The 25,428-nt window shown below is 38.1% G+C and overlaps 1 protein-coding gene across 1 annotated transcript in view; it reads right to left on the bottom strand.

The window, feature by feature from the left end:
* Window positions 1–25,428, bottom strand: part of LOC311084438 (beta-1,3-galactosyltransferase 2-like) — a 60,768-nt gene that overhangs the window by 34,491 nt on the left and 849 nt on the right. The gene's annotated exons all lie outside the window — the stretch shown is intronic.

The following is a 25,428-nucleotide window of genomic DNA, read 5'->3' as shown; positions in this document are numbered from 1 at the left end:
CTCAGCCTGCACCGTCCTGATCACCTCCTCTGTCTGTCCTGCCACCATCCTGGAGTCCGTACTCCTGAACCTGCTCCACCTTCCCGTCACGGACTCCAGGATGCCCACCCCCCCAAAGGGTCCTCACCGCCGTGGCCACCCGAAGGGTCCTCTCCGCCATGGCCACCCGAAGGGTCCTCTCCGCCATGGCCACCCGAAGGGTCCGCACCGCCATGGCCACCCGAAAGGTCCTTACCGCCATGGTCCCTGCTCAGCCTGTACCACCATGGTTCCCTGATCAGTCTGCTTCACCTTGGTTCCCTGCTCAGCCTGCACCGTCCTGATCACCTCCTCTGTCTGTCCTGCCACCATCCTGGAGTCCGTACTCCTGAACCTGCTCCACCTTCCCGTCACGGACTCCAGGATGCCCACCCCCCCTCCCGTATGCTGCCTTCTTCGGTGCGGGACGCGCCTTACGGGAGGGGGGAGTAATGTCACGGTCACGTTCTTCAGCCTTCATCTGTGTGTGCACTTCATTCCCCAGAATCCTCCATGGCGCACACCTGCACTCACTCACCCAATCACCAATCATCATCACCTGCACTCCCTCATTAACCACCCTTTATATTCAGCACTCTCCCTTCACTCCTTGTCTGGTCTCGTCGATGTTCACCTTAACATGACCCACAGACTTCCGAACACTTACCTGGATTCCTACCTGTCATTTCATCCTCTCCAATCCGTCCTGCCTACCATCCTGTTCTGCCTTCAGCCCGACATCATCTGCAAAGAGAAAGAAAGACAAGGACATTACCAACCAGCTAAGCATCCACTGTTATTCTGTGTTTCTGTTACTCACCATCTGTCTGCATCTCCACACTTCCTGAAAATAAACTATTAACTTTACCATCTTGTCTGCATCCTCTGTAAAACCCTGACACTAAACAGGAGTCTCGTCTCAAAACATCAAGATAACAAGTTCTTTCTCTCAGGATAGGACACTTTAGTCTAAATGGAAAATATAGGCTTTAACTGACAAATGGTCCCTTAAACTATAGACTTCAATGACCCCTATGTGTTTTAACATGTTGAAGACCTTTCTCAAACACAAAACAAGTCCCTATTTAATTTCTGGAAGCCGGGATAAATAGGCAAGCACTGTTACTACATTCAAATATCAAATACTGATATTAAAAAGAATACATGAAAATAACATTTCAGTAATCACACTGGTAACTTCAATAACAAAATAAAATCTCCAGAGAAGTCATTCAACTCATTTGATATATAGAAGGAAAAATACTGATTAATACCTTGATGATAATCACTCATTACATATACATTGAAGCAGCAGTGGATTCCAATCCACCCCCTTCACAGTAATGTCAATTTTGACATGCTTTTTGCTTTTACTTTATAGAATCCACACATTACCACACACTGGTGGCAGAGGAAAGATATTTAGTATTGAACAGGAGTCTGCCATTGTAGATATGGTAGTGGCAAACAATGCAATCAGACTGCGTGAAATCCAGGCAGCAGTAATTGCAGATCAGGGAGCATTTAGAAATCTAAACAGTGTGAGTTTGGCAACTATAGATCGAGTCCTTAAACGAAACCATGTCAGAATGAAGCAGCTGTACCGAGTTCCATTTCAAAGAAACTCTGACATTGTAAAGGAGGCACGATTCCAGTATGTGCAGGTACAGATTTTTTATTGTAATACCTTGTTTACAATAGTTACATGCGACTGGAATAATTTGCTTTATGAATTTGCTCTTTTTCTTAGAGAATAATGGAGCTTGAAGCTGAAGGGGCACATCACAAATTAATTTTTGTGGATGAAGCCGGCTTCAACCTCTGTAAAGTGAGGAGACACGGGAGGAACATCATTGGGCAGAGGGCCACTGTCACAGTGCCAGGTCAGAGAGGTGCCAATATCACCATGTGTGCTGCCATCTCCAATGATGGGGTCCTTTGCCACATACCAACTATTGGCCCATACAATACAGAACGCCTCATCACATTTCTTGATGCATTGAAAGAAATACTGATTCCACCCGAAGAGAGAGGGCTGTTGAGGCCTGGCATGACTCTGTATGTCATAATTTGGGACAATGTGGCTTTCCACCACTCTCGCCTTGTGAATGAATGGTTTGCAGCACAGCCTCGTTTTATGATGCAATTCCTCCCTGCATACTTGCCTTTTCTGAACCCAATCGAGGAGTTCTTCTCTGCTTGGAGGTGGAAGGTGTATGATCACCGGCCATATGAGCAGATGCCCCTCCTGGAGGCAATGAATGCTGGTTGCCTGGAAATAGGTGCAGAGGACTGCCAGGGATGGATACGCCATGCAAGGAGGTATTTCCCTTGGTGTATTGCAAGGGAAAACATTCAATGCAATGTTGATGAGAACCTGTGGCATAATCGTCAAGAACGAATGGACTGAATGTGTATTTCCACCCATAAGTTTCCTTTGGTAGCTTTTTTTTTTCCAGTATCCATTTGAAGTATCAAGTATCATATTTCATATTGATGGCTGTATTTTGTATTTTGTTGTCCATTGTGTAATGATTGATTGAAAGAATATATTAATTTGACCACAAGTTGTGGTGTTTGATGGAAATATTTGCTTATGTTGCATGTTTTTAATGTTTTGTGAGTGTTCGAGCATTTTGCTAACAAAATGAGTCATTTTGGCCATTGAGCTTCAGTTTTATCCTGTGTTAACTGTTTTGAAAATGTGATGTCAGAGTGGGCAAATGTGTTTAAGCAATCGAGAAAAACTGTAAAATAGGAGCTCATGAAAGAAGAGCTTTAGGTTTTGAATAACTGTGTATATGATATATCCAAAAATATGGTGTAACCCAGACTTAAATTAGTACATTTGCAGTCTATGCCAAACTTAATTTGTCCAAAAAGTTCAAAATTTAAATCGATAATTACATATTTAACTAAATATGTATGTGAGTGAACAGCAAATAAAACAAAACCTTGTGACAATGTGATAGTTTATTATAATATGTAAATCATATATTTTATTATTCATATAAGTAATAGCCTATGTAAATTATTGCAACTAATAAGAACTGGAGATAGCACTGCAGATGTTTGGCATCCAATCAGAAAAACCAGGCAGCAGCACTGACTCCGCCCCCCTGTGAGCAACGCAGATCGGAAAACCGGAGATAGAATACAGAGAGGAGAAAGAGTGATTTAGAGAATTAATTGTGATAAGTCGCGTGACGAGTGAAGGAAATAGATGGCGAGCCACCTGTAAACAAATCGAACTTGGATCTACTTTTCTCATTTTCCATCGGATTTGCATCATTCCTGCAGTTCGTTCATCTGTAAGAGTTCTTCTCTTTTGAACTGAAAGGTCCCATATTGTCAAAAATGAAATTTCCTGGCTTTTTTATGATAGCAGATGTCTAGGGGCTATGTAACTACCATATAAGTTTCAAATCCACAGACAAATGCACACAGCCATCAGGGCTGGACTGGGACAAACAATCGGCCCTGGCATTTTGGCCCAGACTGGCCCACTATGATCATAAACACCACCCATCTTTGGATGCCCTTGAATATGTATACCAACTCCTATTCCTTAAAACCACTAATGCCATGTCACGAGTGAGTAAGAATGAGTGAGAGTTAACAGATGAAATAACTCCCAAATTAATTGTAATAATACAATTGAACTATACCTCTACAGTGATGAATCCTAAAATAAGCTATAAGCTGCAGTGGCATAGCAATACCAGTGTTTCCCACAGGATATTTAGAAAACTGTGGTGGGTGGACCTGGGGCCTTCTGGAGGGGTTCAGGGGCAGAGCGCGCAGACTGGCGCTTGTGAAGTCGAACTGCCTCGGACATGGATCTACACAAAATAGTAGCTTTTTACTTTTATCTGGGCTTTTAACAAAAGGAAACTCTACACAGGTGCCAATCTACCAACATGCATTACCATGGAGTTGCCTATAGACGAGCACAGACTCCGCCGGATAGGTTCACAATCTGGTCCAAACTTTATGTGGCAGTGTTTTTGACGTGTTTTCGTGCTCATCTTTAGGCAACACCATCTGGGTTGAGAACACTTAACAGTAACCGTACTGTCTCCCTCTTCACCGTAAATACGTTCTGGGTACATTTTAACTGGTTTTATATTTCTATTTGCATCTGATTAATCGTATGCCTCATTTATATGAGAGTAGGCATCTCATTTCGGTCAAAAATTGCCGGCCATTGAAAGTGAATGGGAGAGATTGAAAATAAGAGAAAATTTTAGTTTTCAGGAGCATGTTCATTATGTTCATGTATATACATGTGTGCTTGCAAACATCGAGCCCTTGGACCTGTGCATGTGTGGATACATGCATAACACACCTAAACACACACACACACACACGTTAAAACACAAACTTTTTTCTGATTTTGTTCTGTGATAGTTTCCATTTTGTCTTTTGTTTTATAGATATTTATAGATCTCCTTTGTTGTCACAGTTAACATCACAAGAAATGGAGTTGGAGACAGTGGTTTTGTTTTAAACTAAAGATAAACCCACAGCTTCCTTTTACTGTAAGATGCTGTGTTAGTTTGGGTCACGAGGCTATAAGGGAGGAGGGGGGCCTCCAGGGGCCTCTGCTCAGCGTGCCTGTTACCGCAAACTCTACACTCACTCATCTCTCCTTATCCTCCTCACTATCATCATCTGCCACAGGAGCTGATGAAGGTCCTGGTGCTGCAGAAAACATATCTGTTATTTTGACACATTTTAGCATCTGCTTGAAGGGCCTGCTTCTTTTTTTCACGCTATTTCTCTGCACATTCCTTGCGTTTTATTCTCCATCTCTCTGACTATTTTGACAGATACACACTGACACGGCACGTGCGCGTAGAGCCCAAAGGAGGAGGTGTTTAAAGATGTGATTGGGCCAGCCCAGTGTCAATCAATAAAAGAACCAATGGGCCACTGATCTATGTGTTTCATGGTCCGGTCTGTGAGAAAGAAAAAAAAACCTATGATGACTTTTTTTGACCAATGCAAAAGACCCCAGCGAATTAAGTAAAACAAAACAAAACGAATGGGCTGCCGATGTACCAATTTTATGGGCTGTTTACTTTAGACAAAAAAAAAATATATATATATATATATATATATATTTTTTTTTTTGATGTATCAGCACAAAAAGCACATTGGCCCACCGGGAAAGTGCACGGTCTGCCAGATGGCCAGTCCGCCCCTGGCCTGCATAAAGTAGCTGTGCTTTTTCACGGCCATTGTGACTTCCGTAAAAATGTGATGTCAGAACTACTCAGTCACCACCTTCAGTCCCACCCTGAACACTGCCCACTGTCCCTCCTTTTGCCCAACCCCAGACAACATCGCTGCTGATCGAGCAACAACAACACGGAAACATGTCGAGAAAATGCTGTTCAGTCGATGGATGTAGAGACCTGCACTCCTGCGGGACCCAACGCGACAGTGCGGCGCGGGACTAGATTTGATGGCCGAGTGCAGGCGTAAGGTACTCGTGTGTGTGTGCGGGTTGCGGGACAATTAAACGATTCGCGGGACTCCCGCAAAATAGAAATATCTAAAAATAAAACATCTAAAAACAAATAAATTGTTATTCATATGTTGCACAAAAGCAACAAGAATGACTAAAACTAATAAAAACGATTTACAGGCCAGAACGAGTTTCTATTTAACGTTTGCAGCGTTGAGCAATGTAGCCAATCACAGACATATGTTTTGATTTCTTGAACACATTGGCCAATGAGATGCATTTAAGATAGAATCCAAAACTGAGTTTTTGTTCATTGCTGAATTCTGCACTTTGCGCGATTTCTGTCATGCCAAACCCAGAGCCGTTGCCAAACCATGCACGTAGTAGCTGTGAGAGAGAGAATAGAGGGCACCTTTCGTCAAAAAACGGACAGTTTTATTGCTTTATGGCTCTCAAAGCCCCGCCCCTTTTGACCGTGGGAATTTTCCCACGATAGCTCCTCCCACTTATGGGCTGTACATACACCGTGGGAAAATCGGACTTTTGACACGCCTCCTTAGGGGTTGAACATCTAAAGCGTGGGGAAATTTCCCATGCTCAGTAGTTCTAAACAGTGTATATTAAAACTTTTTTAAGAAATGTACAATAAGAACATAGTCAGAGATGAGATCAGTGTTTTTATTAAAGAAGACAGATGTACATTAATCACTTTTAAAAATGAGTTAGTGTTATTTCAAGATGTTAAAACATTAAAACTTTTTTATTTACAAAAATATCATTTTTCTCTAAAAATAGTTATTAAAAAATGAGTTAGTTATTTCAAGATGTTAAAACATTAAAACAACTTTTAATTTACAAAAAGAAAATTTTTCTCTAAAAAGTTATTAAAAAATGAGTTAGTGTTATTTCAAGATGTTAAAACATTAAAACAACTTTTTTCATTTACAAAAAGATCATTTTTTAAAATGTTGACTTGTAAGCATTTAACTTTCACATAGTATTTTGTAAAACTTTTACATAAAACACAAACATTGTTAAAAAGCCTTGCGTTTTTACATACCCAATTGTTAAAGGACTCAGAGTTTAAAGATACAAAAGTGTTTCCTTGTGGTGGAGCAGAGTGGAGAACGTCCACACAGGCCGGAGGTCTGAGAGGAAATAAAGCTCTGTGAGGCCTACAGAGAGACACACGCAAGCTCCACCCCTAACCCCGCCCACAACAGAAGTCACCGTGGGAAATTCCCACACCCCCTTCGAGCTCCTATCCATTCCCAAATAGAAAAAGCGACCGCTCGCTTCGTTGTCCGATCTTAAATGACCATAGAAAACCGGTGCAACGGCTCGAAGAGACCACACCTACTAACACACCCCTCTCAAAGCTGAGAGGTCAATTTCGATTTAAGGGCGTTCCTAAAATGACGTCCCTGATGGGGGATTCCCCCTCGCTCCCTTCGTCCCTCCCACAGTGACAGCTAGTGTTTAAAAAGGAGCGCAAACTTGAAGTGAAATACTACTTGTGGTTTTATTCAAGTAGAACACTATGGCTACGTCAGACCCCAAAACACCTGAAAGAAAACACCTGACTTTGACCTTAGTGCCGCAGAATAAACATGGACCCTGTTTAACTCGATTTCTCCATGAGCCGGCGGAGCGCAAGTGAAATACTTTTCACTTGTCTGGAGGACGTGCGCGCGAAGTCAGATTGGTTAATGGATAACGACGAGCAATTCACAACGAATACAACAGAGGATCCGGATTGGATTTTATTTTATACAGGAGTATGGAGAGATTTGAAAGATGATGGAAGTGAACCGGTTTTCATAGCAGAGTGGGCTGGATTAACCACGGTTGCAAGATACCGACTTCTCGCGGATTATATAAAAAAAAACACCCAGAGGATTACGTTTATATACTTTTTTGGAATGGATGTACCCGAATGTTCGTAGCCTATTTCTGAGGATGAGCGTTTAAAATAGCCTACTACGATTTTCAATGGAAGGTTTACCTCTAAAATCACGTAGCTTTTTTTAAATGGAGCGACGCATTTGGATCTGTTGATGGATATACACACCAATAGGATTACCGGCTGCAACGAATGGATACCCACAGAAAAGCATCGATTGGCTGAATAAATTTTGTGATTATTTAATCCTTTCTATGCGAAGTACTTTGAATTGCCAGTGTATAAAATGTGCTATATTAATAAACTTGCTATGCCTTGCTTCGCCTATGTCACAGGAGAAATTATATTTAATTCACAACTCTATGCTCTCATACAGGCTAGAACTGGCTCACACAAACACCCACCCCACCACTTTTGGCCTGAGCCCTCCAACGTGGAAAATTCCCCACGGTCCACATTTCAAGTTGTACTTTTCACAATCACATACAAAAAAGACATTAAAACAATGTATATCATTAAAATACAACGGCTGGTAAACACATTTGTAAAATGTTAAAAAAGTTTGAATTGCAATCATGTTCTAGAATTAAAACATGTATTAAAATTATATCAACCAAATAGTTCTATTTTCTAACATACATTTGCAGAAAAGTTGTACTTTCACAATTACATAGTGTTTTAAAGACATTAAAACGTTGCATCAATTTAAAATACACGTCTTTAGCGTTCATACATTTGTAAAATGTTAAAACGTTTTAATGTGCTTTAAACTTTTAAAAAAGTGAAGCAATGTATTGGGTAACAGATCAGAGAGTTTGTTTTTTAATTAAAGAAACGTTTTGTTTTCCACATACATTTAAAACTTTTTAAAAACACTGTATAAAGTTAAAATGCAATGGTTTAGTATTCGTACATTTTACAACGTTATCTGATAAAAGTTAGAATGTGGTCCTTCACATACAGATTTAAAAAAACGTTCAAAACAACATCAACTAAAATACAATATGCTACTAAAGTTTAGTTTAGTTTTAAGTTCCGTATGATACATCACTCATCGACGGTAGAAACATGTATGAGTATAGGCTAGATCAGTGTGTGAAGCCGAGTCTCCGCCCACCTATCACTAGTTTTATTTATAATTAGGCTACACTAAATAACATTTATAAAAACAATAGTTGTTTAAAAAAAATAAAAACTCATGTTTTAGTTAGTTTTGGACTTTTAGTGAAGTTAACAAATATTCACTAACTTACTGATTTATTCACTCTTCGATAGGATAATCCACCTAACCCAATGGAGAAATATGATCATTGTTTGAGAATGCGTTTTGGAGTAAAAAAATAATGAATCTGTTCAAAACTAAGCGGTAGGCAAACAGTTTTTTCACAGACATGTAACACTCTCACATACAACTTTAATAACTTTTTAAAATGATACAGACCTAGTATTTAAAACGTTAGGCCTATCAGAAAAATGTAAAACAAGTTAGAATGTTTTCCTTCACAGAAACAATGTTTCAAATGTGAGCATTAAACATATCAAACAACAACAACAGTTAAAAAATACATCAAACGAATAGATTATAAGCAAAACCTTTTAACATAAACTTTTGTTTAGTTTTTAGCTAACAATATCTCTTACGCTGTCCCGCAAAGCACATGAATGAGAAATAGAGTCTCCACCCACCTAAAACTCCACAACGCATGAGAATACACATGCGCAGTGCTAGCCTATAGCTACAGATTTAAATCTTGGTAAAAAGACTTATCAAAACAACGTTTTAAATTTTTTAATTTTTTGTTTAGGCTAATTTAGTTATTAATTCACTATTAGATATTTCTAGCCTAATATTTTCAAGCATCTGTCCACACACACACACACACACATACGGATGAACGTCTTAACTTTTACGACATCATAGAGAGAGAGCATCACTTTGTACCATGCTGTGTTATGCCTAGATAACGAGAAATTATCTCTTGTGAACTCTGAATGGCATTGTGAGCTTTGGGTGAGCCTACTGTAAACTTTTGGTTTTCTTTCCAAGAAATTGATGAAAGCTATTTTTAGAGTCGACATGAAATCAAAATTGATCCTATTTACTTTGTTAGCGCATACTAGTCTTGTGGTGAACAATTAATCCGTGCAAGTTAATACACAGGAAAAATTGTTGGCCATGGTAATCTTAATCAAAGTCTGAAAAGCGACTTCCGGTCTGGAAATGGCGTTTCTTTTCTGATGACGTCAGTTTGACGTCAGTTTGACGGCTTAACCACTCCTTAAACCGTCTGCTATGAGCAGAGATGGACAGGAGGAGCGTTAGAGTAAAACCCTACCCTCTATGGCAAGCCATTTTAACATTTAAAAGCTAATTTTGACTATCCGGAATTAACATTGTAGATATCAACAATGTCTTTCTGACTAGTCGTAATTACATTTTGGATAGTTGGAATTGTCATTCAAGATATCTGTAACGTAATTGTGACTAGTCGAATCGACAGATAGAGATATCTGTAATTCAGTTTTAACTAGGCAAAACTGAATTACAGATATCTGCAATGACGTCATTGAAAATGACATTCAACTCTTCACACATCTTAAATGACAATTGCAGATATCTGTAATTCAGTTTTGACTAGGCAGAATGAAAGTTAAAGATATCTCAAACGTCATTATGACTAGTGCAAATTATTGTGCATGACGTTGCTCTATTTTAGATATCCATTTCCCCTCCCCGCCATATTCAAAGAAAAAGTGGGTTAATTTCCTTATTTCTATGAATGGAAGAAGAAAGAAGCAGTCATGGCGTTGGCTGTAATCGAAAAAAAACACCAGAAAATGATTTTTATATACAAAAAAAAAAAAAAAAAAAAAAATGTTGCAATGCTATGTTTATGATCATGCTTAAAAGGTTATTGTTGCCGTAAGATTTATGCGTGAAAGAGATTCACACTAATTCACTTTACATGCATGCTGACATGCATGCTATTCTTGCCATGGAAGTACAATAACATTAACTTCCTTAGATGAGAAAAAAAGTTCTTAGTTCAGATTAGTTCTTATTTTTTATTTTATTTTTTCAGTTTGAAACAGTATCTAGCAGCATTAAAAAGACTATTAAAAACTGGTTGCTGTGCCAGTGCTAATTACAAGTTAACAGTTAACAGGTTCTATGTGATTTGATGATTTGAACAACACGCTCTGCTCCCGCCTAAAGTGTGATGCATACAGATATCTGCAACGTCATTTGGCCTAGTCAAAACTCTAATTCAAGATATCTGTAATTACATTTTGACTAGGCAGAATGAAAGGTACAGATATCTCAAATTTCAGATATCTCTAATCAAAATTAATTTCAAGATATCTATAACTTGATAATAAATATCTACAATTAAATTATGACTATCCCTAACTCCAGTTTAAGATATCTACAACGTCATTTTGACTAGTCATAACTCCAGTTACAGATATCTACAACGTCATTTTGCCTAGTCAAAACTTAATTTAAGATATCTGAAAAGGAACATGTAGATATCTTGAATTGAGGTGAATTAAAGATATCTTGAACTGGAGTTATGACTAGTCAGAATCAAATTGAAGATATCTCAAACTAGAATTACAGATATCTACAATTCAGTTGCAGATATTCGTAATTCACATAGTGGATATCTGCAACTGAATTGTAGATATCTGTAATGATAAACCCCATACAAATGAATGGCAAAAGTGACGTCATTTGTCCTAGGAAGAATGTCTTTGTGGATATCTGAAATGACAATTATGGATAGGAAGAATGTAGTTGTGGATATCTGAAATGTTCTTTTTGACTAGGCAAAACTGAATTACAGATATCTGCAACACATATCCAGTCTAGCTTTTAAATGTTAAAATGGCTTGCCATACATTCTGCCTAGTCAAAATGCACAGATATTTTGAATTAGAGTTTTGACTTGGCCAAATGACATTGCAGATATCTGTATGCATCACACTTTAGGCGGGAGCAGAGCGTGTTGTTCAAATCATCAAATCACATAGCACCTGTTAACTGTTAACTTTAATTAGCACTGATTAGCACCATGTCGGAGCAACCAGAGTTTTTAATCGTCTTTTTAATGCTGTTAGATACTGTTTCAAACTGAAAAAATAAAATAAAAAATAAGAACTAATCTGAACTAAGAACTTTTTTTCTCATCTAAGGAAGTTAATGTTATTGTACTTCCATGGCAAGAATAGCATGCATGTCAGCATCTTTATTTCACGCATAAATCTTACAGCAACAATAACCTTTTAAACATGATCATGAACATAGTATTGCAACATTTTTTTTGTATATTTTTTTTTTGTATATAAAAATCATTTTCTGGTGTTTTTTTTTTTCGATTACAGCCAATGCCATGACTGCTTCTTTCTTCTTCCATTCATAGAAATAAGGAAATGAACCCACTTCTTCTTTGATTATGGCGGGGAGGCAGGGAACTACACTAACCTTTTCCACTGGTGGCACTTGCGCTACTAACTTTTTCAGTTACTGGCGCAAAACATGATTTGGTTGCACAAATTGTTTATAGTAAGCCGCTCTGGATAATAATGAACAATAATGAAACTGTATTGCATACAGATGTGCTTTTTATTTTACTTGCCATCTTTTAAACCACATGCCTTCTTGTTTTTGTTTTCTTTAACATTAGTTGGGATAGATTTACTGCAATAGAAAATACAGTAAAGTGCAAAATGGATTTCAACATGCTATGGTTGGCACAGATGGGCAGACTCCTGAACTCTTAAGTAGTGATGCACCAATGTGAAAATTGTGGCCGATACCGATAATAACCGATATTAATATTGCTGTTATGGCCGATATCGATATCTCTGTATAGAAAACAAATTTACTGATAATCAAATAAAGAGATGTTTTCCAAAACCTTTTTTTTTTTTTTACTTTAGAAATGACTTAGGTTGGGCACCTTTACCTGTGTGCAAAATATGTCACACATAGGACACACATGCATTATATTGCATTGCATTGCATATAATGTGTGCTGGTCAACTTGTCTAAAATTAAGAAACCCCTAGAAAACAGTAAAAAAAAAAAAAAAAAACGAAAAAAAAAAAAAACAGGTGTACAGTAAAGATAGGCTACTAAATTTATTATTCCAATATCCAAATATGATACTAAATAGCACAGGGAAAAGGGCTTCTATTTGTGACGTGCTGTCTTTGCATTTGAACATTGCACATTTTAAACAGGACAGGCATAGCTGCATAAATGTTAGCCAATACAAACATATTTATAGAAAACAGTTGACAATGAATAGACAGGAGTCCAATAATAGCATAACGAATCACTTATTCTAAAAATAATATCAAGTAGGCTAAGTTTGACGAATCCGACATATAACGAGGGCTGTGTTGTAAAACGTCCGTCATTTAACGAATTTTAAAAACACGGATGGATAATACAATATGCTTTCCGACATTTTGACAGAAAAAAAAACAAGCAAGAACAAAATTTAAACTATAGCCCGTCAATTTTCATTTTACAATTATCTTCTCTCTCTGTGTGCACGCGCGTCCGTATTTGTGAGAGAGAGAGAGCTCGCGAGTCACACAGATACAATGGTACGTTTTAATCTAAGTAACGGTCGCGGGGCTGAAGCCAACTTGATGTGTTGAATGCTCAGAGCACGTTATAAAACGTATTCTTAAAATACACATTTCTGTTTTAATAAATGCTCATAGTAAATCATAGCATATTGCCTAAAACATAGGTACAAAAATAATCAGTGATACATTTGCGACCCATTAAAAATTTTGGTCGCAATGGCATTTCAAAAGGTCGCATATGCGACCATTTTGGTCGCAGTGTAGTTCCCTGGCGGGGAGGGGAAATGGATATCTAAAATAGAGCAACGTCATGCACAATAATTTGCACTAGTCATAATGACGTTTGAGATATCTTTAACTTTCATTCTGCCTAGTCAAAACTGAATTACAGATATCTGCAATTGTCATTTAAGATGTGTGACAAGTTGAATGTCATTTTCAATGACGTCATTGCAGATATCTGTAATTCAGTTTTGCCTAGTTAAAACTGAATTAGCTATCTCTATCTGTCGATTCGACTAGTCACAATTACGTTACAGATATCTTGAATGACAATTCCAACTATCCAAAATGTAATTACGACTAGTCAGAAAGACATTGTTGATATCTACAATGTTAATTCCGGATAGTCAAAATTAGCTTTTAAATGTTAAAATGGCTTGCCATAGTTTGGTCTTAGTTAGTTATTTGATGCTATAAAAACGGGAATGTGACGTCATGATGGACACCTTCTCTAAACAAGTAGTCACTGAGGCACCAACAGACTTTTTGGAGGATTTCCGGTAAGGAGATCGGAGCTTCAACTTTATATTTCAATAACTGTTCAATTCATGCTGACAGTTCTGTAAACTGTAGGCTACTAACACTATGGTTTCTGCGAGAGTGAGGGCAGGAGCTTGATATCGCGGCTCTTCACGTTCACTATTGCGCAGAATCCGGTCCCAAATCAGCGCAAGACGTCAGCACCATATTGGGACTTTGGCGGCTTCACTTTTCTACAATGAAAGTGAATGTGCGTCGTCCATCTTTTTTACAGTCTATGCTTGTGCCATGCTGTTGTATGAGAGTAAAAGAGTAGCAAAACGAGCAAAAAAAGCAAAAAGAGTAGCAAGAATTTGAGAACTTGTACAATAAATATTCGTATTTACACTCACAGCTCCAATGTGAAAACCTGTAAAATAAAAATCTGAAGTTGAATGTTGAAGTTTGCACTCGCAGACAAGTCGGTCTGTGTACTTTTTCGTTCATTCATTATTCTATTTCGGAATGAAAGATGAAATTTAAAAAAGGGTGCAGCTTGGTTTTTTGTTTTAAAGAAAAAAAGCAGAAATGGCTGTATTTTGTTTTCCAAATGTATTGTTGTTATAAAATAATAGTATTAGAAAATTGGACGACATTTCCGATCGTTTTTTAATTTGTAATATTTATTTGTATCCTACGTTTATTGTATTTCATTTGACTGATCCTATCTTTACCCGGAAGTAAATTACACCGTTGTGCGAAGTCATAGATATCTACACTAGATGTTGCCTTGGCTACGACAGTTCATTGGAACGAATGCGTCAATAGAGCCGCAACTATTCTAAAAGATGTATTATTAACAATAAAGTTATTTCAACATAGGCCTAATATCTCGTTATTTCAACATAATGTGTGCGTGCAACAAGCAAGATGTGCATTTGTAAATCCGGTGACGCCTGCATTGATTTTTATTAATAAACTAGTGTTTTCTGACAGTGTCGACTGCAAAGATGAAGTTGGCGATCGCCATCTCCGTAGTGAACGCGCCTATAGAGAGAAATGCACATAATGGATTACATAATTAGAGAGTAGCCTTTTTCTTTTCGTTTTGAATTATTTCGTTTAAAGCTGCATTATGCAGCTTTGCCGACTTCTTCGCTGTTTTCTCGCTTTTTGCTCGAGGGTTTCTCTATAGAGCTCCCCCTACAGCTTCGGAATAGATATTTGACAACACTGTCGTTAAAACTCGTTGGCTCGTCCCATCTTCTCCCGCTGGTCATGTGCATTTGTTTTCAAAGAACCCGGCGAACACACGGAGCCATGTCCACTGAGGTATGTATAATACACAGAAGGCTAGCATATAAATGTTTAGATAGTGTATGTGTGCAGTGCCGTAAAGCAGTTTGTTACATCGCGAGACCTGATATCACGCGATACTTCCTGATGCTGCGGCCGGCGGGCCGCCGGCCCAAAGTTGCAAGGGTGGTTTTTCGTCTCACAGGCGCTCGAGGGGTGCGAGAAGACCACCATTCAACCCGAAAACAGTCATATAACCATTCCAATGACTCCGAAGCTGTTCGGTTAAGATAAAAAAGTTACTTAGTTCACCTTTAAAGACATTTCAAGCTTTGTGTATTTGATGTATTTCTCATGTATGTGTGAGGCATACACTGAGTTTCCTTAAGTTAGGATGAGATGCGCTCCAGTTAACGTGACCAATTGACCGGCGCCTCCATGATTATATTGTCTGTTATATTTGAATGTTATATATATATTATATATATATATTATATTAAATGTTTATTTATTAAATCCAGGCAATTGGTTGATGAAAAATTGATTAAAATTAAGATACAATTTATACAAAACGAAATTCACTTTAAAGAAAGGCTTTCTACAAAACAAAACTTAATGAAGTGGTCAAAATCATGTCTGACTCACTCCATGTCTCATATTGCGCATCCTATCTTACTCGTGCTGTTCACTTTTCATAAATCAACATAAATGGAAACAAAAAAAATAACATTAAAATATTTTAACAAATATGAAACTAAATGCGCTTATTTAATGACTACAACAGTATAGTAGGCCTACAGACTCTCTATTTGTACAAATTGCTGCACATTCATTTAATTCTGAATTTTGCACACATAAGTTGAATGGCATTTGTTCAAATCAAGTTCACGGATAATTGTTCATGCATTTATTAATCATTATGATACTAAAATCATAACAAAGTAGGCTATGCTATGTACAAAAAAATCAGATGAGCCCAGAATATGAATGCACAACGTTGAATGCACAATCATTTATGTTGATTTTTGACCACTTCATTAAGTGTATATATCTATGACTTCGCACAACGGTGTTAATTCACTTTCGGGTAAAGATAGGATCAGTCAAATGAAATACAATAAACGTACAAATAAATATTACAAATTAAAAAATGATCGGAAATGTCGTCCAATTTTCTGATACTATTATTTGATGACAAGTGACAACAATACATTTGGAAAACAAAATACAGCCATTTCTGCTTTTTTTCTTTTAAACAAAAAACCAAGCTACACCCTTGTTTAAATTTCATCTTTCATTCCGAAATAGAATAATGAATGAACGAAAAAGTACACGGACCGACAAACACCTTCACATGCAAATCAACATTGTCAACTGTTTGTCTGAAATGCACAGTCGGATATCGATGACCTACAGTAATTTATGAGCCCCAGAAAACTTTGAAGCCTTTGATGCTTTGAACCCCATATGTAGCCTACATGGTATGGAATTCATAATAGTAGGCGCGTTGGGTAGGCTACAACTGGCACAAGTGGGACGATTAATTGGTTAATGCACGCAGGTCTTGTGCGAGTCGCCAGCTAGTGCCATATGCTTTAACAACTGGATTAATTGGTGTGTTATAGGGTGAGTGTGTTGGCACGACCCAAGGTTATTTTGGCTGGTTTTCCCGAAGCTCTATCCAAGCACGAGGAGATCAACCAACGGACCCCGAAAACACCCTTTTTACCCAACAAAAGGGAACCCTCAAACGGAAACGCAAGTAGACTACCTCCAGACTTAAGCTGAACTGGTGTTTTTGATAATAACCTGTCTAAGAAACGATAGAAGGGTTAAATTAATGATTGATGGTTCGTTCAGGTCATGTCTTACAAGTGCATATAGAAATTCGGAATTTCCTTCCTCTTACCCTTAAACTCATTCTTCCCAAACTCATTCTTCTTTTTGTATTTCTTTCTTTCTTTCTTTCTGTAACCTGTATGAATGTGTGCGTATGCGTGTTCGTGGGTTTGTGTTAGATATTTTAGATAATTAGCTTTGTGTGTTAGTATATAATCAATAAAGTATTGTTCGTATTTGAAAAGATATTGCTTGTGTGTGTGCTTATCAGATTTATTGTCTTAAACTTTGATCTAAGTTACCGATGCTGTTACCCGTGATTTTCTTAATTTATTGTTAGCTGGAGATTAATTCTTTCTTGGCCAGGAAGATATTATATTTCCTAGAGTTAATACTTGTTTATTAGGGGTGTGACGAGATCTCGTGTTACGAGATTAAAACGAGACGAGATTTCTCGTCGAGGTGAAACTTTGTCTCGTGAGTTGTTGTGATGTCAGCGTGATGGAGCGTGAGGGTGAAATTAGTATTGAAGATGCCCCTGTCACTTTTTAATCATTTGTGTGCCGGGCCAATCACACACACACTCACTGTCCCTCGCTCACTCACTCACTCGCGCGCACACACACACACACACGCTCAATCGCGCGCGCTCACACGCACACTCACTGTTGCTCGCACTCTCACTCACTCGCGAGTCGCGCACACTCACTCTCGCTCACACTAAACCCGTCGTGGAGGACCGTTAAAATTAAACATGCTAGTCTTTCTGTCGTGATGTCCTGAAGCATCGCAGACGCGTAGGTTGTCGCCCACTATGACACACTATACGAAATGAAACGATCGAATCTTGCGTCCCGACGCCCGTTGTCCTTTACGAATCTCCACGAAACGGATCGCGCTAAAATAGTGTAATCTGAACCAGGCAGGTAATAAACATTTGACCTATCGCGCAAAGAACCTATTAAAGCACTAAGACATGGGAACAGTATAGCTAACATTCACATATCACAAGTCATATCGACATCGCAATATTAAACAATGTTATCGCACATCGCAGCTTTTCCTCATATCGTGCAGCCCTAGTTACTGCCCAAAGGTCTCTCAACTGCTGCCAGAAATCGTCGACATGCTTATATTCTTGAAAAAGAACATGACCATAATCTTAGTCTGTTCTGTGTAGTTAATTTATCTCTTTTTCATGCTTGAAGAAAAAATGTGTTTCTGTTTGAACTTGTAGTTTTGAGAGAGCAGTACTTTGATTATGGATACACACTGTTTGCATTTAAAGTGTTATTTCAGTTATTTATATTTATTTATTTATACTGTTTTATTTTATTTTTATGTTCGATTTGTGGAAAGGAGTTAGATTTCTCATGTGAAATCGTACAGGGGAGAAGCCAGACGGTAGAGTTTATAGCAAAACATTTTGCAGTGTTTGCATGTCCTTTACTGAATAGAATTCATTAAAATATAAGTAAAATAACATTCATTACAAGTTGATTTCAAAATGCACCTAAATTGTTTTGCATTTTGTGATTTTCAGTTGAATAAAATACTATTTTCCATTCATATATTTCATCATTGAGGATTTCTTAAAAATTGTGTAAAAATCTCGTCTTGTCTCGTTCTCGTGAACCCAATCTCGTGTCTCGTCTCGTCTCGTGGAGTAAGCGTCTCGTCACACCCCTATTGTTTATGCTTTCTGTTCATTGGATGAACTGATAAAATGATCATACTATTGATTCTGCTACAGTAAATTCTGAAAATAATTAAAAATAATTAAAATATTAATTATTGATCATAATCCGTTATGAATAATAATTAAATATTCATAATCAATTATAACCAGTTATTATTGATTATTAATATTTAATATAGAGCTAATTTGCTTACATTTATGGTGGAGAATGAATAGGGCATGATTAAACAAAGGTTATGAGCTTAAACCACTGTCAACCTAAAAGTGTGTATTTGATAATTCTAGTCAGAATAGGACACAACATGCGATACCGCATTAAGGTCGCTAGTTGCTGGCATGTTTAAATGCGGATAAAGGATGATTTGAATTGACGTCTCTACTGTAATTGAAAAAGTCTAAACACATTTAAGCATATTTTCAAATGGTATCAGTGTAAGGTTAATATGATTTTAGCGAAGAAACCCTAATTTCAGTATTAAAGCGTAAGTCTGTTTTGACGAAGGAATCTCAGCTCAGCGGCATATAAACTGTACCAGAATTGATTATTCTGCTTTGGTTAAAGAATTCCAAATTCAGTATTGCTTAACCTGTTTCTGATGAAGGAATCTCAGTACAGTGTTATATAAATGTAAATATGGGCGATGCTCCCCTTTTTACAGTGTAGAAGCCTTACAAATTATAGTTAGATTGATGTCATTCATCTAAACTTTATCCGTGCATTTAAAAAGCATAGCTACCTGGTGATCAAAACGGTGTCTCACTCACTGAAACTCTGAAGTGCATTGGTTCCCATGACAACGACTTGTCACAGGAAGTGCTAACTCTAGATAGCACGTTACCTTCCGACGCCATTTTGTAAACAAACAGCCGAAGTGGCTAAGCTAACCCAACCTAGCAGCCCTTCAGCTTAGGCTAAGCTAACTAATAACTTCAACAGTTAGTTGTTAGCATCATTTACATGAAGCCTTTAACTACAGCTTGTGTGTGTGCAGTGTGAATTATCTAAACCATTTTCCTTTAATCCCATTTCTGGTTTCTGAATTCTCACTTTCTCTTTCCTTAACTTTTATTCTTCTCATCTAATTTCACCTGCACTTTTCAGGTGCATTCCTTGCTGTTCAGCTAAATTTGCAGTTACTTTGTTAATTAAATCTAAACTTAATTACATGTAAACTGTTTAGCTAGAGAAGAATTTTTATAGTTATTGGGAACTTTCAATGGCATGTTGACTAAACTTTATGGAGGGACAAACACATGGTATGGTCTTGAACACGCAGCAGCTGTGACCAACTATAGAATGATGTCCAAAGCAAATCTAATGGTTGATCATAAGTGCAATTGATTATTCCCAATACTAGATCATTCAGCTGTTTTAATCACTTTAAATCTTTTTATTAAATTTAATCATAATAGAAGTCAGCTATTAATTTTTTCATTTAACCCTCTTGTTCTAGTGTGGTTTTATTTCCCCATGAAACCGCAAAAGTAACAAGACAACTTTCCTTCTTGATTTGTTTATTTTCAACAGTTGCTTCAATTTTATGAGCCAGCTACACAAGTAATCTAGACGATTGCTATGGCATAATTTTGAGTACCACTAATAAACACAATCTAATCGGAAAGCTCTCCTCTTCCTCTTTCTTTCTCTTCTTCATTTGGTCAGAGATCAAGCCTGTTGTATGCTATCAGTAAGATCTGAGAAATAATTTGACCATAAGAACCATCTTAAGTCATTTATTAAATCTAGGCTTACGCTCTTCTAGCAAAGCCACTCAGATCCACACAAATCTGAGAATCCTGCTATTTGCAGCTAAGATAGTAATAATCAGGTACACATTTCACTTGCTAACCACACCTGGCAAAACCTAGCTGTACATTATACACCTAGCTGTCTCACTTTGCCTTTAGCTCAAGCAACCACCTGCCTCAAAGGACAGGTGACACACTGTCAAGGCACCTGCTGCCTCGGCACCTGCTGCAGAGACCTGGACTTGGCTACTGTCTACATCACCCGATGGAATGACCACTGCTCCAGGAAACACAAACAACCAAGGCCACCATGGCCTTCCAGCCTTGTATGACAGAGGTGTGTCTGATCTTTCTGCACTTCCAACGTCGTTCGTGGTTGTCCTTGAGAGGGGGGAATATGTAGCGTCTGGACCAATCAGACACACAAATTATTCATTTATTTAATGAATAATCTGTGTAAACTCACTCTCCCAAATAAGGCCTGTGAAACGTTCCCCAAATGAAGCTAACACACTGGCAGGATGCGGTGTCTTGTTACAGGACACACACTGAAACTGATTTTACGATCGAAAGGAATGTCCTGAGAGCTGCGACTCTCACTTAAACTCTTGCAGAGGAAGAGAAATAAAAACCCTGTTAATCCTATATATTCTCTATATATATAAACACTTGATAAATGTGTAAACATGTATCTAATTTTCCCACCTCATGATTTTCCTTTAATGTGGTTGTCTTTTGTATTCGTGTAAACTCTATTGGGTTAATATTTCAGACTTTGGATAATATGGTTAACCAGATCAAATGTGTGGCATTTTTGGTCTCTATAAACTCCAATCTTCATCCCCGTTTTGTTAATTTACATTACATTCTGCTAACTTTGTGACGCATTAGTATTATAAGCATCTTAAAGATTCTTGTGTTAAACATCCAATCAAATTGCATGTTCAAAGGGACAATGGGTCGTAAAAATTTCCCTCCAAAGGGAAATCTTCTCATTGGCTCACACAGCTCCAGAGGTTGTGCCATCTTCACGCTTTACAGTCACTGATCAGCTCTTAGCTCTCTCTTAGTCCCTTTCTGAAATGCTGATGTGAAGATGATGCTGAACTAGAAGCCTCTAAGGACCCACCAAGCTTGTGCCAGGCTGCGGCCTTGTCTTTCCATTCACCAAAGATACTCTGAAAACCACTGGTTCTCTCTCATCAAGACAACTGGAGCCTCAACAAATTGCATCAGGACATTTTAATTCAAATGGGCGAGACATGCAAGTATCAAACTTAGTCTCATTATTTGATACATTAAGTATCCTTACCCCTTTAAAGAAGGGCGTGTTAGAACTAAACTGATGGTTTGCTCAAGGCTGTTGATCTGCTGACAAACAATGATTTCAAACAATGCTATAATTTCTTGCTTTCCTGTATTCTGCTTCAGCTCTCTTTCCCTTGGTAAACTGTATGCATGTATGTGTGTGTATGTTAGAGTAGTTTAAGTGTTTAGACTAGTTAATAAAATCTTGTTCATGTCACACGTAAAGTTGTCCTTGTCTCAAGCTCATAACTGGAGTCACTAATCATTTAGATCTTGGTTACTGCTCTTAGTAGTATTGTAAATTAAGAAAGACATTTCCCATGCCCCGGAAATGTGCATTTCTTAGAGTTAATAAACAATTGATCCTGAGTGTTCATGGGACAAATAGGTTAATTGATTGTAATATTAATTTACGACAATAAATTAATTATATTAACTAATCCAAATATTCATAATCAATTATAACCAGTTATTATTGATTATTAATATTTCATATAGAGCTAATTTGCTACAAAGTCTTCACCTCAATTAGCACCAAATAAAACCAGTCAACCCATTAACATGGATAATCCATCTCTACATCTCTAGATAGATGGATAGTCATCTACATCTAGATCGATAGATAGGTTCCCTAGGAGGAGTCTTTCATATTCCACTGTATGTGTTTTCCAAACAACCCTAAATAGTCGACTTCCTGTTGGGCGGAGCTAATAACATAGAGTGCGTAAGTTGTTCGGCCCGATGAGATCTGTATGTGTACCGAGTTTCATATGATTACATGCAAGCATGTTTGATTTATGGACCAAGTTTTCGGACCCCGTTCCAGGGGGCGCTGTCGAGCCCCCCTGCCACGCCCAGGTACCAGCTTCAGCCCGGCCCTGATGGCCGCGGGTTCTGACCTGTGTGCAAAGTTTCAAGAGTTTTCGAGCATGTTAAGGGCCCCAAAAGTGCCTGAATAGTCGTAAGAAAAAAAAAAAAAAAAATAATAATAATAATAAATAATCCTAAGGAAAACAATAGGGCCCTTCGCCCTTTCAGGGCTTGGGCCCTAAAAACATGGCACATAAAGTTAAACTAATGATTTTTGGGTGTGTGTATTGTAAGTTGTATACCATTTCAATTCGTTGGGTTCGTCTGCAGCATGCTGCAAAGCACACAGTACTCTGCATTACCTATAAATGTGAATTCTTTGGGCAATCATAGTGTAGCCTACTAAATGTCAACATACACAACATGAAAAATACTATCTCAGAACGGTTCTGAAATTACATTAAATCATTATTGCATTACTTTTTGCAACCTTCAAGTTATTTTGATGTATATCTGGATTGTATTTCTGTATATTTGAATATTCTTACTTGATTAAATACATTTTTAGACTGAAGATAGCATCTAAAGAGGTGTAATATGACATACTGTACATTAAAATACTGTACATACATTACCATTACAGAATTAAAATTAAATTAAATTAAAAATGGAGCACCCCAAACAAGTAATTATCAAAAGAAATGACAGCAGTAGATAAATACCAATATAGATTCTTCATTTGTGATGTGGAGGCAAACTATAACTCGGGCTTTGATTCTTTCCGTACATTTTTATATGTGTTTTAGAGATTGAATTCAAATCAAATATTAAGATTACTGCCCTAACTATTTCTGAATAGGATGTCTACTTCATACATATTTGGAATAGTATGGAAATATAAGGTTCAGATCACTAAAAACCATACATGGAAGTCGAAGATCTCATCGGTGGAGTCTGGATGTCATCTAGTGGAAAATGTTGGTACTGCGCACAATACAATCTTTCCTAAAGTTCATTTATTGAGACATCAACCTAAAATCTGGCCCAGAACTTGTCCAGACATTTAACATTGATTTTCTTGTTTTCTAAGTTTTAGGGTTGAAAATGTTTTGTAAAAAAAATAATAATAATAATTATATATATATATATAAACAACATTATGTATTGTATACATTTAAAATGTTCATAAACTTAAACTACTTTAACAACTTTGTTTTACTTTACTAATCTGAGAAGTGTACCCTTTTAGTACCCTGTTAGTTCGCAGTGCATTAAGTAATGTTAACAACAACTTTTGATTTTATATTAGTAAAGGTTGAAATGAAATTTGAAATTAACATGTAGAAGTGCAGTTCATTATTAATTCATGTGAACTAATGTACTTAAAATAAGTTCTACAAAAAAGGACAAAATAGATAGGCTGAATAACCTGATCTATGGCATGTTAAATGGTGGTAGTCTAGTCTATGAACAGTAGCTAAACCCCCCTAAGCCCACAGAAATGGTTAGACCCAAGCCTTCAGCAGCCAATGACACTGACCCGTTCAAACTGATTTTAACTCGTATTTCACGCGTCCTTTTCGCCTGGTTGGAAACTTCACACACGTTTGTACTGCCTGTTTGGGTTAACTGTTTACACGTCAAAAGCGTGCGTTTTGTCCTAGTCAAAACACACGTTTTCAACGCCCATTTTTGTTATTATAAACGCACGTCAAAAACGCGCGTTTTCGGTGACCCCAAAGCGCACGTTGCAAACGTGCGTTTAAAATAGCAGATCACACGTCGAGGACTTGCATCAAAACGCGCAGTGACCACAAAGCGCACGTTAAGAACGCGCGCTATTATGGCAAATCTGTCAAAATTATTATGGTTTGTCTGTCAAAACGCACGCTTTTGACGTGTCAGTGTGCAATCAGACGCCTGACCAGGTGTTTATGAATACTTTGGCTTGCCATAATTAGGTGTCCCTAAATAACCCGCATTATGTCTATGCGCGTATCTAACAGTAGTTCGCATTACATTAATTAATGTGCACGCGAGTTTTATTTATTTTTATACCGCGGATTCTCCGTGTAAATCCATGCACCGAACCGTGACGCACGTACCGTTTCGGTTCAATACGAATACATGTACCGTTCCACCCCTAATAGGTCGGATCCTATTTTTTTCTCCCCTCAGATATCCGATCTAGCGTTCTGGGCCAGTATTGGCACGATACCGATGATGTGGATCGGTTTTCGGTGACCCCAAAGCGTATGTTGCAAATGTGCGTTTTAAATAGCAGATCACACGTCGAGGACGCGCGCTTTGATGCAAAAACCGCGCGTTTCTGACGCGCGTTTTCAGTGACCACAAAACGCACGTTAAGAATGCGCGCTTTTATGGCAAATCGTCAGGGACGCGCGGTTTTTGCATCAAAACGCACGCTTTTGATGTGTCAGTGTGCAATCAGACGCCTGACCAGGCGTTTATGAAGACTTTGGCTTGCCATACTAATCTGTAGCCCCGCCTTAGCTCTGAACGCGCGTCTTTTTCGCTTCAAACGCTCGCTTTATACACGCGTCCTATTCGCTTTGGACGCGCGAATGGATTCAAAATGTTCAAGCGTCGAACTAGACGCGATAGACGCAAATTTGACGCTCTATTTGCGTTTGGTGTGAACGCAGCTTAATGAACAGGCTGCGATGTCAAGAAACAGGGCTTTAAATACATGAACAGACGAGATGACAACGAGAGACAGCTGGGTAAACAGATTACAAACACCTGGGTGCAATAACACAGACTGGAATTGTGGGAAAGGTAGTTCCTGTGAATGACACCGTGGGGAAAGGAGGACATCTAGTGGATACCCGGGGAAACACAACCAGACACTGTGACATAACCCCCCCTCTACGGAGTGGCTCCCAGACACTCCAAGACAGGACACGGAACAAAACAAGAGTTCAGGAGGGAGGTGGCACGGTGGAGGATCGGGGGAGGGACGGGGGG

The sequence above is a fragment of the Abramis brama genome (genome assembly GCF_963993115.1).
Source record: "Abramis brama genome assembly, chromosome: 6".
NCBI classification, from domain to species: Eukaryota; Metazoa; Chordata; class Actinopteri; order Cypriniformes; family Leuciscidae; genus Abramis; species Abramis brama.
This window is presented reverse-complemented; position numbering and strand designations above follow the sequence as displayed.